Here is a 13,499-nt window from a genome sequence, read left to right as displayed (position 1 = left end):
TTGTGTTTTCATTCTTTGAATTTCCCAAGTAAACAATTAACTTCTGCACTAACTCCCTGTGGAGAGCACTAAGTTTGCTGACGTTGACTCAGATAATCCAAGTCCTTGTTTCATTTCCCTCTTTTCCCATTAAGAGAAGGAGTCTTTCCTCCCAACAGGCTCCCCGCACCTCAGAAGTCAAGGAAGACACAGCCACGCGTCACCTGTTTCCCAAAGACGCAGGATTTCGTGGAGTCCCCAGACAATTGCTAAGCGCCCAACCATTAGGGATGTTAAGCCGAGCTCTGGAGCTGGCAAAGCAGCCTGGCTTCTGGGAGGAGTGGGGGACAAAATAAATTCTACGTCTGGAGTTCCAATTTCTGCTGTAAAGGTGTTCTCATAGGGAAAAACCCTAACCCTAACCTGCCCTCCCTCACTTACTGGAGACAGCACAGCTGGGGGCTGCTCAGTAGGGGGAGCACAGAGCTGAAGGCCAAGTTCGGAGGCTCACTTAGCCAGCAGCCTGTGGAACGCACTTAATCTGCCTAACCATCAATGTCCTCCTTTGGAAAGTGAAGCTAACATTCTTCCCCTGCCTTCCTCCTTAGAGCAAGCTAAGGTCAGAGGTGAGAAATCCCAGGAACAAATACAGAGACCTTCAGAGCAAAGCATCATACAGAGGGGAGGGACGGTTGCGGGGAGTCTAGAAGCTCTGAGTAGGTACGAGTTGTGCGTGAGAAACACGGGCTTGCTTAGATGGAAGAACTCAACTGCGATCTAAGAAGCTTTTGGCATCAGAGTCTTTCCAAGGTGGGACTTGGGGAGAGCATACCCTTCACCCAACAGAGGAAGCCAAGCTTGGGCACTCCCGCCTCAATCTCCGCCACCCTCTGAGACAGGAGTCCCACAAGCAGGGCTCGTTTTGCTGACACCCCCACCCCCACCCCGCATCGTTCTCTAGTCCGGTGATGACATCTCAATCCCGGTGGGCTGACACATGACCCAGCCCACACATGGAGCCAACTGTCACCAGACTCAGCAACAAGGAGACTGGATAGAAACGCAGTCCTCGGGCTACCCTGGCAGGCACGTCATTTCCGCCCGAACGCAAGAGCCTCTTCACGGTGCGCCCGTTGGGTGCGCAGCTGACTCAGAAGCCAGTGAGGCACTGTCGTGCTTTAGGCAGCAAAATCCCCCCGTCTATTTCCATCCCAGGCCCCTGCCTGTGGAAACGACCCACAAGAAGGAAGCGAGGCACCTGCATCTGACTCAACCTTTAAATCTCCCCGAGGAAGAACTCCCATAAAAGCCTCGGGAACTGGGGATACTGGTCTACCAGGGGGCTTTCTGTCTGCAGTCGTCATCACTGAGATGAGAAGCAGAGGCACAAAGAGAAAAAAGGAACGGGGAGCAGACCTCGCCCCAGGCAGTTCCTGCCTCAGAAGGGCAGCCTGTGGGGGATCTGCAGGGGGTGCGGGAGACCCCCAGCCACAGCCACGCTCTGTGCGTGAGCCACCTCCCCGGCCAGGCCAGTCTCCTCATGCCTACTAGCCCCACACCAGCGCCATTCTCTGTTCCGCCTCGTGGCTGGGAGGGACGTGGGCAGCAGGTGCATGGAGGTGCGTCCTGGGAGTGGGAAGCTGGCAGGAGAAAGGGTTGGACGTGGAAGCAACTCGGGGCTTCTGGGGCTTCTTTTGCTCTCGGGCAAGAGGATAATCGTAAATTTTCAAGTTATCGGGGAGTAAATCCCATTCTTCCTGTGAGATGGCTGGGGGTGGGGGTGCCGTCCGGCTGGGGGGTGGGGCCGGCCCCTTCGTCTGCCCCAGATGAACGCCTGAGGACAAGCAGATGCTGGCTGTGGGGCTGGGACAGGGAGAGAGCCCCCCACCCATGCCTGGGGGGAGGGGGCTCCTTGGAGAACCCGGCTGGAAGAACGCGATTCTGCAGCACGCATGATGACTGTGTCACCACCAGATGCAGAGGAAAAGCTTGCTCAAAAAGAACGCGCGTGTGAATATATATAGCAGGGAGCCAGCGCCCAACAGGATGAAGGCAGCGCTCAGAAGGCATCTGCCCTGCGCTCTCAGCTCGATTCAAGGAACTCTGGTGACAGGTGAGGAGAGACGACAGAGTGACAGCCGGGGACGAGCAGACTGTCTGAGGAGCCGGCGAGGGGGGCGGACGTGCTGCCCTAGAGCTGCGGCACAGAGCCCGGGGCACGGGGGCGCCAAGCCCAGGCCGCCTGGAGATGCCCCAGGGCGGGGAAGACGACCGGATGAGGGCGGGACGCCGGCCGAAAGGACGGCCACTCTCGCGGGCACACGGGATGGGACGGGCCCCGGACAGTCACCTGCCCGCTCTGAGCAGGAGCGGAGCCTCGGCCCGGCCGTCAGGAGAGGTCCTGCCCAGTCCTGGGGACAAACAGGAAATGACCCCGACACCCGCATGCACATTGTGCCCTCGTTTCCGGAAGCTTAAAACAAGGAACGGGCCCCAGAGCCACTGGTGCCTGCCCGGTGAGCGGAGCCTCTGGCTCATCTTCTCCCCAGGATGGTGTCCAGCCCCTTCCCGCCCCCATGAATTGCTCTCATCGTTACAAACAAAGAACTATATAGCTCTAAGGCTGGGCTCCAGCTGCTGCAAAACGTGACAGACGACCCCTGGATACGTCCCGACCCTGGCGCACACCTGCGCGTGGGCCCGCTGTGCCTTTCCCCAGGACGCCCGCTTCCGCACTCTGCCGCCCAGGGAGCTCCCTCTCATCCTCTGCCGTCCCCTCCAAGGACACCTCCTCCGCGAAGCCCTGCCCGATGCCCCCGGGCCCTTCCCCACCTGCGCTGCGCTCCGCGATCGCACATGCGGCAGCCAGCAGGCGCACTGCCCTCCGCTGGCTGCCGCGGTGGCCTCGGGGAGGAGCCGGGCCGGGTCTCAGCCGCAGCTGCACCTTCGTCGCAATTCTTAGCACGATCGGGAGGCACCCGTGTGACGACCTCCCAGACTCCAGCTGGCGGGCCGGCACCTGGTCCCCGGAGTCTCCCCCCTGGATGCCAGTGCTCTCCCACAAGACTCTGCGCCATCCCCCTCCGGCAGCCGCGGTGCAGCCACATTCGAAGCGGCGAAGGGGACCTACGGCGTGCGGCGTGCCGCGGGGAAAGGGGACAGGTGGCCTTGTCGTCCGCAGGGAAGGAACGCAAGTTAAAGACGCTGAGGGCAGAAAACCCTGAACTGTGGCCACCCTTCCCCAGGGAGGGACGCTCGTCAGTGCCCATGACAAGGGCTGGTCAAGGAGGCAGCACCGGTCAGCCGAGCCTTCGGGAGTGCGGTCCAGATTCGGAGCGTACGAAATACCTTGAGGCTTGGGAGGCGAGGGCGATTTGTGCAGGCGACAGGTGTGTCCCAGCGAAGGCCGGATGGCTCGGAGGGGCAGCCTGCCCGCACGCACCCTTGTGCCCGCCCCGTCCCCAGAAGCCGCGTTGCAGGGGCCCACGCGAGCGAGAACACCGTCCAAGGACGTGGCCGGGACATGGTGATGCTGCGGGGTGTCCACGTGGGGGCCTGCTGCCTACTCTGAGCCTCAGTTTCCCTCCCTGCAAAACACAAGGACTTCCAGAACCTCCACGATTCGACTCTCATTTCTGCTCAGCCCTTCATCTGCTTCAGGTGAAGGAACCGGGGCCCCGCGGCTCACCGGGCCTTGCGGGAGGCGGGGGCGGGGCCGGGCAGGGCATCGGCCCGAAGCGCAGAAGAGACAGGGCTTCGTGAGGGGTGACAGGAGGAGGTGAGGGTGCCGTGCAGGTCTCCCCGGGGCCCGCGCACCTGCCGGTGCCCCGTCCGACTGTGGCTGAGACTGAGGAGGGGCTGGGGAGGCCGCGAGGGCCTGGGCCGGGAGCGCGTGCCTCCTCCCCGGACGGTGCCGGTGTCTGTACCCACACACTCCCGCGGAGGGACGCCCCTAGCAGCCGGGTCACTCACACAGCTGCCGCGTGACCGCTGACCGGCATGAGGTCAATGACAGCCTGTGTAGGACAGAAGCCAGGCCAACACAGCTGAGGTCTCTGGGTGGGGCCCAAGGGGCGTCGTGGAGCTTTGCCCTCATCACTGCGGTCTGCAAGTTGCCCAGGGACTCTGACCGGTGGCAAAGACGACTCTGGGATGCGCCTCCTGAGGTCTGTTTGCCTGTTACACCTGCTTCCCGGGAGCACGGGGCCCAGGGCCCAGGACGCACGCTGGCCTGCAGGCAGGGCTGAGCCGAGGGACCCGGCCAGCGCTGCAACAGCAGATGGTCGGGGACTGTCCCTCCTCCTCCGTCAGCCGCTCTGTCTGCACAGACCTCAGGCCAGCAGGCCCTCGGGGCCCGTCTCGCCAGCAGAGAGAGGGAAGGAGGGAAGCCACGGCACATTTCTCCGTTTCACCCTGGAAAGGACTCTGGAACGCACGGGACTTTGTGCTACGTACGTCCGGGCCAGCCTGTCCCTGCCGCTGGGCCCTCCGCGCCAGGCCCGGCGCCCAGGCCTTGGGGAGGCCCTGCCGGTCTCTCTGAGCCCCGCCACGTCTCACCACTGCCCTCCTGGCGCCTCCGAGGGTCTGATCACAGGGGTGTGCCGCTTTGAACGCCAGAGCCCGAGAAGCAGATGAAGGGGCCACTGCGTCCCAGGCCTGGCGGCTCAGAGCCACCAGACGCGGCTCCAAATCCCTCCAGGGCTCGATAAACGCTCTGCACATCTTCAGACACACTGCCTGGGGGGCATGTGGGCCTCCCACACCCAGCCCTGCGCTTATCTCCGAGAAAAGGTTCTTTACTTCGGTAGAAATGGTACGTGCCCTGAGTGAGAAAAACATAAAGCAGCCCAACAAGTGGAAAGTAGGAATCCTCAACCGCCTGGACATGACTGGCCTGGCTGGGCTTGCCTGGGTGCACCACCCACACGGGTCCGCCGTGGGCCAGGGAGGGGCCCGTGGCGGGCACAGCAGGGCAGCACTTGAGACCCCCTTCTTTCCCAAACACGCTCGAGGCAGATGCCTCGTCAGGGTGGCCGGGAAGGGCTGCTGGTCTGCGAAATTCAAGCTTCCGGTTTCACATAAACCGGGACATGGTGCGCACGTCGTTCTGAAATCAGTGTTTTTCCATCAACAGTGGTTTCAGAAATAGGGCGGCACTTACAAATTGCACGTACGTATCGCCTTTAATTATGGTCGTTCCGATGTGTTTGTCACAGCCTGCACAGCCGAGCCCCGGGAATGGCCACTCCTGCTTTCTGTTGGTTTCCTTTTTTCTTCTTCACTTTGCTTTAGAAACGAGATCCTGAGAGTGTCGTCCTGCAGCCTCCCTTTGACCGTGTGGAATCATCGCCTTTACACCAATATCCCGCGAGTCGGAGACAATATCCCGCATTAGGATACCTGTTCCCAAACTGTCTTCTAGAGAATTCTAATTTAAGACCCCTGCGAGCCATGCAAGAACATTCTCCAACACAGAGATTTTCAGTCTTTACAGTATTCCTGCATCCAGACATTTATTGCAGTGTTAACATCTACGGTTCTCTCCTACAACAATTAATCATCGGCTGTTTCCACTTCTTTCGTGTGTGTCTGTGCTCCCTGTGCCTATGCTCGTTAACCACTTCTCTTACTGGGAAAGCTTTCATGAGAGCCTGAGCCGGGGAGGGGCAGAGAGAGGGAGACACAGAATCCGAAGCAGGCTCCAGGCTCCGAGCCGTCAGCACAGAGCCCGACTCGAGGCTCGAACCCACGGACCGTGAGATCATGACCTGAGTCGAAGTCGGATGCTCAACCAGCTGAGCCACCCAGGCACCCCCGTTGCCTGATTTTCTTATAAATATGCTCACCTACTGGGCTTTGTCTGTCGGTGTGCAGAAAAGAGTCCCCCGGATTCTTAGTTTGCCTTTGACGTCATGAGAGGTACGCCTCCTGTTTTATACTTTATGTGGGTCCAGCTGTCATACTTTCCATTAGGATTTCTAGAGCTGGGGACATACAAAACCAGACCCTTCCAACATCGTTTGGTTCTAGAACATTTGCATTTAGGGTTTTTGCTGTTAATTCCCTGGTGGATACAGATGTATATGTTTCTGAAGACGTAGGACTCAAACTGTCTTCTGCTTCCATGTTCCAAGCGATTTGCCCCAAAACATGTTAATGAAACATAAACCTGATCCTTGTCACTTGGTCTGAAAAGCCACCTCCCCACTCAGAGCCGGTCCATCTGTCTGCCCGGCCCTGCACACCCACACCTGGTTTCAATGCCCAGTGCTTTAAGGACAACTTACTGCCTGACAGGTCTCCTCTGACGTGGCTCTCCTCTAGAATTGTTCTGGTTGGTTTGAGGCCTATGGGTTTTCTTCCCCTTTCTCCCTTTTGGGGAGCAATCTGTGAACTTACAAAGACATGATTTTACTTGGTCATCGGAAAAATAAATAAATACAGAAATAAATGACCAGGAACAGAGTGTCTTCTGGTCTGCCCTCTGCCCCCACCCCCACCAGGCTTGAGGGTGGCCGTGAACCCCAGGAGATGAGCCCTGGGGACGGACGCTCTGTTCCCCACCCATAAGCAGAAACATTTGAAACTGAAGCATTTATCGGCGACTCTTCTTTTCAGACTTTGCTATGAGGCATCTCCTACCTAAGACACACCTGTCCTTGATCCCAGGTCTGTGGTCTTGGGTCTGGGCAGGGTCTCCCGATGTGGCCCCCACCCCCCTCCCCGGCTCCTTCCCTCTCCCTAGGCTCCAGCTGCCAGCCCTTGAACGTATCGTTTCTTGCATTTGCCGCCCATGGAGGCAGGGGGCAGCATTGAGCCAGGACTGTGGCCCGTCCCTCCTTCCCAGAGGACGGCCCTACCTTCTCTCTGCCCTCCCTGCCATTCCCTGACCTGCCGTTGGGTGGAAGGTTGACTTGGGGAAGGTGGCACTCTGCGTGTTGGGGTCTCACATTTGGTGTTTGGAGCAGTTAATCTATTGCTGTGCAACTAATCACCCGACACTTTGTGTTCACACGACAGTATATTGTCATCTCTCACAGCGATGTGGGCTGCTGGGCTCAAGTGGGAAGTCGTCGCTGGGCGACCCTCAGGAGGTTGCAGGTGGATGGCGGCAGAGTAACCTGCAGGTGCTACTGAGCTAGATGTCCGAGATGACCGCTTCATCACACGGTGGTCCCCTCGGCGGGATGCTGGAGCAAGAACAATGGGGGTGGGGGTGGGGATGGGGGGCCTCTGGGTTCTCTCTCGTACCCAAAGAGTGCCTGGAGGCTGCAAGGTTCAAGTAGGGGCTGCATGGTGCCTGTGGTGCCCACGACCCCTGTGTCATGGCCTTGGAGGCACTGACCAAAGTCCCAATATAAAGCTTGGCACTGAAGGAGGAGGACTTCTCTGACGGGAAAACAGACCTGGACAAAGCAGGTGGCAGCAGTAGCCTTGGATTTCTGACACCGCTCTGGGAGGAACGGGGAAGGCATTGTGGAAAATTACTAGATATCAGTCTCCTCACCAGCCTTAGTGAGTGGGAGAATATTAAAATTATATATTATGTTTCTTGTACATGAGTGTCAGGAGCAACGAATACCTGTAACCATTTTAAGTTCCTATAAGCCACAGAAACATCATTGAGGATGGATGGATAATGGATGGATGGATGGATGGATGGATGGATGGATGGATGGACTGGTGGATGGATGAGTGGATGAGTGGATGAGTGGATGGATGGATGGACAGTTGGATAAATGGATGGATGGATGGACAGAAAGACGGACGGACGGACAGACGGATGGAAGGATGGATGGATGGATGGATTGGTGGATGGATGAGTGGATGAGTGGATGAGTGGATGGATGGATGGATGGATGGACAGTTGGATAAATGGATGGATGGATGGATGGATGGATGGATGGATGGAGAGTTGGATAAATGGATGGATGGATGGATGGATGGATGGATGGATGGATGGATGGATTGGTGGATGGGTGAGTGGATGAGTGGATGAGTGGATGGATGGATGGATGGATGGACAGTTGGATAAATGGATGGATGGATGGACAGAAAGACGGACGGACGGACAGACGGATGGAAGGATGGATGGATGGATGGATTGGTGGATGGATGAGTGGATGAGTGGATGAGTGGATGAGTGGATGGATGGATGGATGGATGGACAGTTGGATAAATGGATGGATGGATGGATGGATGGATGGATGGATGGATTGGTGGATGGGTGAGTGGATGAGTGGATGAGTGGATGGATGGATGGATGGACAGTTGGATAAATGGATGGATGGGTGGATGGATGGATGGACAGACAGACAGACGGATGGATGGATGGATGGAGAGTTGGATAAATGGATGGATGGATGGATGGATGGATGGATGGATGGATGGATTGGTGGATGGGTGAGTGGATGAGTGGATGAGTGGATGGATGGATGGATGGACAGTTGGATAAATGGATGGATGGGTGGATGAATGGATGGACGGATGGATGGAAAAATGACATCTAAGAACATGACCTCACTTCTGAGTATGAGTTTTCTCATCTTAAAAATGAGAATGTGGAGGCACCTGGGTGGCTAAGTAGGTTAAGTGTCTGACTCTTGATTTTGGCTCAGGTCATGATCCCAGGGTCCTGAGATCCAAACCTGAATTGGGCTCCACCCTGAGCGTGGAGCCTGCTTAAGTTCTCTCCCTCCCTCTCTCTCTCTGCCCGTCCCTTGCTCCTACTCTCTCTCTCTCTCTCTCTCTCTCTCTCTCTCAAATAAACAAAAAAATCTTTTAAAAATGAGAATGTGATCTGCTCACTGTCTTATGGCAAAGTCACACTGAAAATGCACATGTCCTGATGCTTGGAACAAAACAGTGTCAATAAATCTTCACTTCTCCGCTTTGCTCCTCCATGACTCTTTTGGTCACATAGAATCGATGGCCTCCTGCTCCACAACATGTGCTCTCGGATCAACCCGATAACTTCTTGCACTCTGAAGACCAGTATTTGCAGGGCTAGTCTGTGTCTTCAGTTTCCGGGGGCAGAACCTTCTTTCCTGACCCACAGGTCTGTGCATGGGGCCGTGTGAGTCCAGTGAAACCCAGTGAACTGGAGATCGGTCAAGTGCAAGTTTGGTTATTTTGTCCTGCAGCTTGTCCTGTAGGCTGGATATTTGTCTGAATGCTTTGGCCCTGGAAAGTAAGGTGATCTAACTTGGGCAGAGTCCCTGCTCGCTGCCTGGGGGAGATCGACACAAACACACGGTTCCAGGAGACTTTTCCCTCATTGAGTATCATGTTGCCTTGCATCAGGGTTCCTGGTGATTATGCAAAACAGGTGAAGGGAGCAAACATGTTTTAAACACAAATAGAGACCAAATGAACGTAAGGGCCCTAATAGGATTGTAGCTCATCTGGTGTTAGCCAAGGCCGTTTGAGAAGCTACCAAGCCATGGAAGCTTCCGAAGCCTCCTTAACTCTTCCTCGTGCTCTAGAGCAGAGCGTGTCAGGATGCAGCTTGCTCTCGAGTCCCTGGGGCTTGTTAACAGGGGGACTCTGACTCAGGATGTCGGGTGGGGCCTGAGAGTCTATGTGCATTTCTCACAAGCTCCCAGGTAAAACTGACGGTGGTGTTCCTGGGCTACACAGCAGGGTCTACAGGGGCCACGCCCAGGATCTCCATCACCCACATGGGTGGCAGGGCTGTGAGAAGGACCCTTGGACGATTGTTGGTCCTGATTGAATTGGCTCTTGCTCTGTTCTCCCCCTCACTCCCTGCCCCTCCCCTCCGCTCCTGAGTCTGCTCCCTCTTTCTCTTCCCTCGTCCGGTTACGGCGCTCTACTCGGAGCTCGCTGAGACACCGTGTCACTGAAGCACGTCCACCACTGCCCGGAGGACGACCCCAGGGCCACGCCACTACTCGAAGCCCACGGAGCACCGAGTCAGAAGGGAGCCTGGCCGTGGTCCAGCCCTGAGTGTGTGCAAGTGTGGACCACTGTCAGGCCCGCGTGGCGTGGTCTTGGAGCTCGTGCACGCACAGCTGAGCTGGGAAGTTCTGTCTTCTCTCTCAGAGTAGGCGCGACTCTTGCGGAAGAGAATCCAGCCCCGGACAGTGGTTAAAGCTGTCAAAACACACTTTATTCGGGACTATTGCAACCGGGGAAAAGAGACCTCAGGATAGGGCTGGGCTCAACTCCAAATACAGCAAAGACCAGCAGGAATTTATAGCCAAGGAGCAGGGCAGGGTCCACAGATGGAAAATTACTAATCCTGGCTCAACCGACCTAACAGGATTCTTGCTGAAGGCAAGCCAGGGAGATCAGACATCACCTGGCATGGGGCAGGGGGACGGGAACCTAATCTGAAATCTGAAGGCAGGGGCTTGGGGAAGCTGACTTAGAAGGGTTCTTGCTAAAACTGGATTCACAAGGAAGGACACAGTTGGTCCCAGAAGGTTTGGGAGCCTGAATGAAGCTTAGTTGACCACCCAAGGCGGCCAAACTCACGAACAAAGAAGAGAGCCCGAGGAGGCCGGACACAAATGCATGCGGTAGTCGATAATTTTGAAGTCAGCAGTGGTTGGATTTCACCCCCTTCAGATGTTAAAGGGGCAATTGCAGGCCTACTGTGCGCCCCTCCCAGACACACCGCGCTCAGTGTTATGCGGGACAAAGACCCCCCGCTGGCCCACAGTGACCCTTCCGTCTCGTCGGTAGAGACAGGAGGTTCTCAGAGAGAGCAGACCTTCTCTCCCTTCTTTCTCTCCAGTCCCAGAAGCCCAGCTCAGTTCAGAAGGAACAAACACACAGCCGGAGCCCCAGCGACCCGCCTGAGCCGGGCAGTGAGGCCCCCATGCTGCCCTCGTCCCCCTCTGTCTGTGCCAGTGGTCCCCAGTCTCCTCCCAGCCTGCGGGGAGCACCCAGCCTCCGCGGGCCCCTTGCACCCGTCTGTGGCCTCTGCACAGAGACACAGCTCGGCCCTCGGAGCAGACGCAGAGGCTGCAGAGACGAGTCGTGTGGATCTGGGCAGAGGCTCCGTGCTAAGGAGAATTGGCATCCGTAGGTGCTTTGAAGTGGAATCAAGGAATTTCTGATGTGAGGAAAAAGCCGAGTGCTGTAGAATTTGGAAGAGGAAAGACTTTTCTCAGATCTGCTGGCAGCGACAGCCTAATCCGGTCAGAAATGAACTATAAATGGCTTCTCTCTTTTAGACAGAAGGGGGTTTCCACTTCGCCATGGCGGTCCGCGATCCCCACCCCGCGCTGCAAGGGAGTTCAATCACTGCTGTTAAAACGGTGTAGACCTGACTTCTGCCCCAATGCCACCCTGCAGCGAGAAGGTGGCCCAGCTCGTGTGGGGGGGCAAGGGCCCTGGCACCACCCGGGGAAGCCACCCGGTCGGTCCCCTGTCTGTCCCGATAGACATTCAAAGTGCTTGAGTCCCCGCCTCCCACAGTGAAGTGACTGGGCTGGAAAGTGCCAGCTGTGACTCTCGGTGGCCAAGGAGTGAGTGGCTGGGCCTCGCTGAGCCCGGCCTTTGCGTAAAACGGAGAGGCCGGAGCGGATGATGGCAGGAGCCCCGTTAGCGCGAACACCTTAAACCACGGGGCAGACTTTTTTCCTAATGCCTTTCTAATCCGTTGTACTGACTATGCTGACTTTAATATGAGGGTTTTTTTTTTAATTTTTTAAAGTTTTATTTATATTGAGAGAGAGAGAGTGAGAGAGAGCAGTGCAGGTGGGAGGGAGGCAGAGAGAGAGGATCCTCAGCAGGCTCAGCATTGCCAGTGTGGCGCCCGACGCGGGGCTCGAACTCAGACACCGTGAGATCGTGGCCTGAGCCGAAGCCGGACGCTCGACCAGCTGAGCCACCCAGGCGCCCCGATACAGGTTTCGACGCTGCGCCGTCCTCGTGACGTGACACACACAGGAACTCGTGAGGTCGTTTGCTCTGACCCTAAACTGTCCTCCGTTAGAAGGCACGTGGGCCCTGTGTTTGCTGAGTTCAGCTTCTCTGCACTCTTTTTACGACTATGATTAATCACAGAAGCAGCTTCCAGATGTTCCTGCTTCAAAGAGCCTTGCTCCTTTCTGGGACCGATGTGTCTTCCTCGTGGAACTTCAGGAAACCAGGCAAGTGGGTGTGTGTCCACTGTGTGCCAGAAAGGAGGGAGCGGGCTCCGGGCGGGGGTCTGAAGGACCCTCCCTGGGTGACGCGCCTGAGTTGAGAGCATCCAGACCCTTGCTTCTGTCTTGCTTCTCAGCAAGTGCCGTGGGCGGCTCCCGCAGTCTTGACCAGACCCCAGACCCGGGCTCAAACAACAGACATTCATTTCTCAGAGTCCTGAGGCCGGAGTCCAAGATGCGGGTCCTGGGGAGACTCTCGTCCTGGCCCACAGACGGCCTTCTCACTGTGGGTGCTCGTGGCCTTTCTGGGGGGCTCGGAGGCAGAGAGAGGGGGAGGCAGACAGAGACAGAGGGAGAGATCCCTCTCTTCCTCTTCTTACCAGGACACCCATCCCACCGGGGGGCGGGGGGTGGGGGGCGCGTAACCCTAATCACCTCCCGAGGGCCCTGCCTCCTGGAACCATCCCTTGGGGGCTGGGTCTCCAACATATGAATTTTCGGGGAGACACTAATATTCGGTCGGTAACAGTGATGTTAATAGAAACAGATACTACAGAATGGCAACGCGTCTGCTCTCGTATCCTCCGCTCCCTCACCTCGGGTAATCACAAACATTCCCATAGGTCACTTCCAGAAATTCAACTCAAAGCAGAGACCAATTCCATCCCAAACACACACACACACAAGCACACTCTCGGCTGTAGAGATTCCAAGATTCGGATTGTGATGCTCGGTTTGACCCCCTCACGTACGACCTTTAGCAGCCCCGACAGCCACACCTGAGAGGGGGCAGGAGTGGGAACGTTCACCGACCGAGAGTCTATCGTAGATCCTCCTTCCAATGGCACAGAGACACCCACAGCCACCTCTGTTCTCCACCTTGACCTCACCCCTTGCTTGTCCAAACCTGGCGTCCCCTCCTTCCCTGCAAACACGTCATTTCCCACTCCACCCCTCCCTCACAGATGATGTCACCGTGCAGGACTCATGCGGGTCCGCGACACCCCTCCCACCCTCCCCCCCGTTCCGCTTTACGTCCTCCGTCCAGCGCCCCCACTGCCCCCACGCCCCCGCGGTGGTCTTCTCTGACCAACGTTTGAAAGACCCACCTCCCCTCCGTCACCCCCGTGCCACCCAGACTGCCTCCTCCTCGGCACGGCCCTCAGCTGTTCACTTGCTTGTGCCCGAGTCACTGGGATCCAGGCTCCGTCAGAGCAGGGTGCGGCCCGCTCCGTTCCCGGGGCTCACCAGCTCCTAGGACGGTGTCACGCATGTGGTAGGTGCTCAACACGTTTTAAATTAGTTCATTTACTCCCCGCTCTCTGAGCCACTGACAGGTCCCTTGGCAGGATAACTCCCAACCCCCAGGAAGGCCCCTCGTTGAGGACCACGTGTCTCCCTCCG

General features: G+C 57.1%; 1 long non-coding RNA gene across 1 annotated transcript; it reads left to right on the top strand.

Moving 5' to 3' along the window:
- Positions 1-1,844: 1,844 nt before the first annotated feature.
- On the top strand, positions 1,845-6,444 carry LOC128777115 (uncharacterized). The gene is made up of 2 exons (XR_008422328.1): positions 1,845-2,092; positions 5,272-6,444. It is a non-coding gene; the product is annotated as an uncharacterized LOC128777115 (long non-coding RNA).
- The last annotated feature ends 7,055 nt before the right edge of the window (positions 6,445-13,499 follow it).

The sequence above is a fragment of the Panthera pardus genome, unplaced genomic scaffold (assembly GCF_024362965.1).
Source record: "Panthera pardus isolate Hobbes unplaced genomic scaffold, ASM2436296v1 HiC_scaffold_10, whole genome shotgun sequence".
Taxonomy (NCBI): domain Eukaryota; kingdom Metazoa; phylum Chordata; class Mammalia; order Carnivora; family Felidae; genus Panthera; species Panthera pardus.
This window is presented reverse-complemented; position numbering and strand designations above follow the sequence as displayed.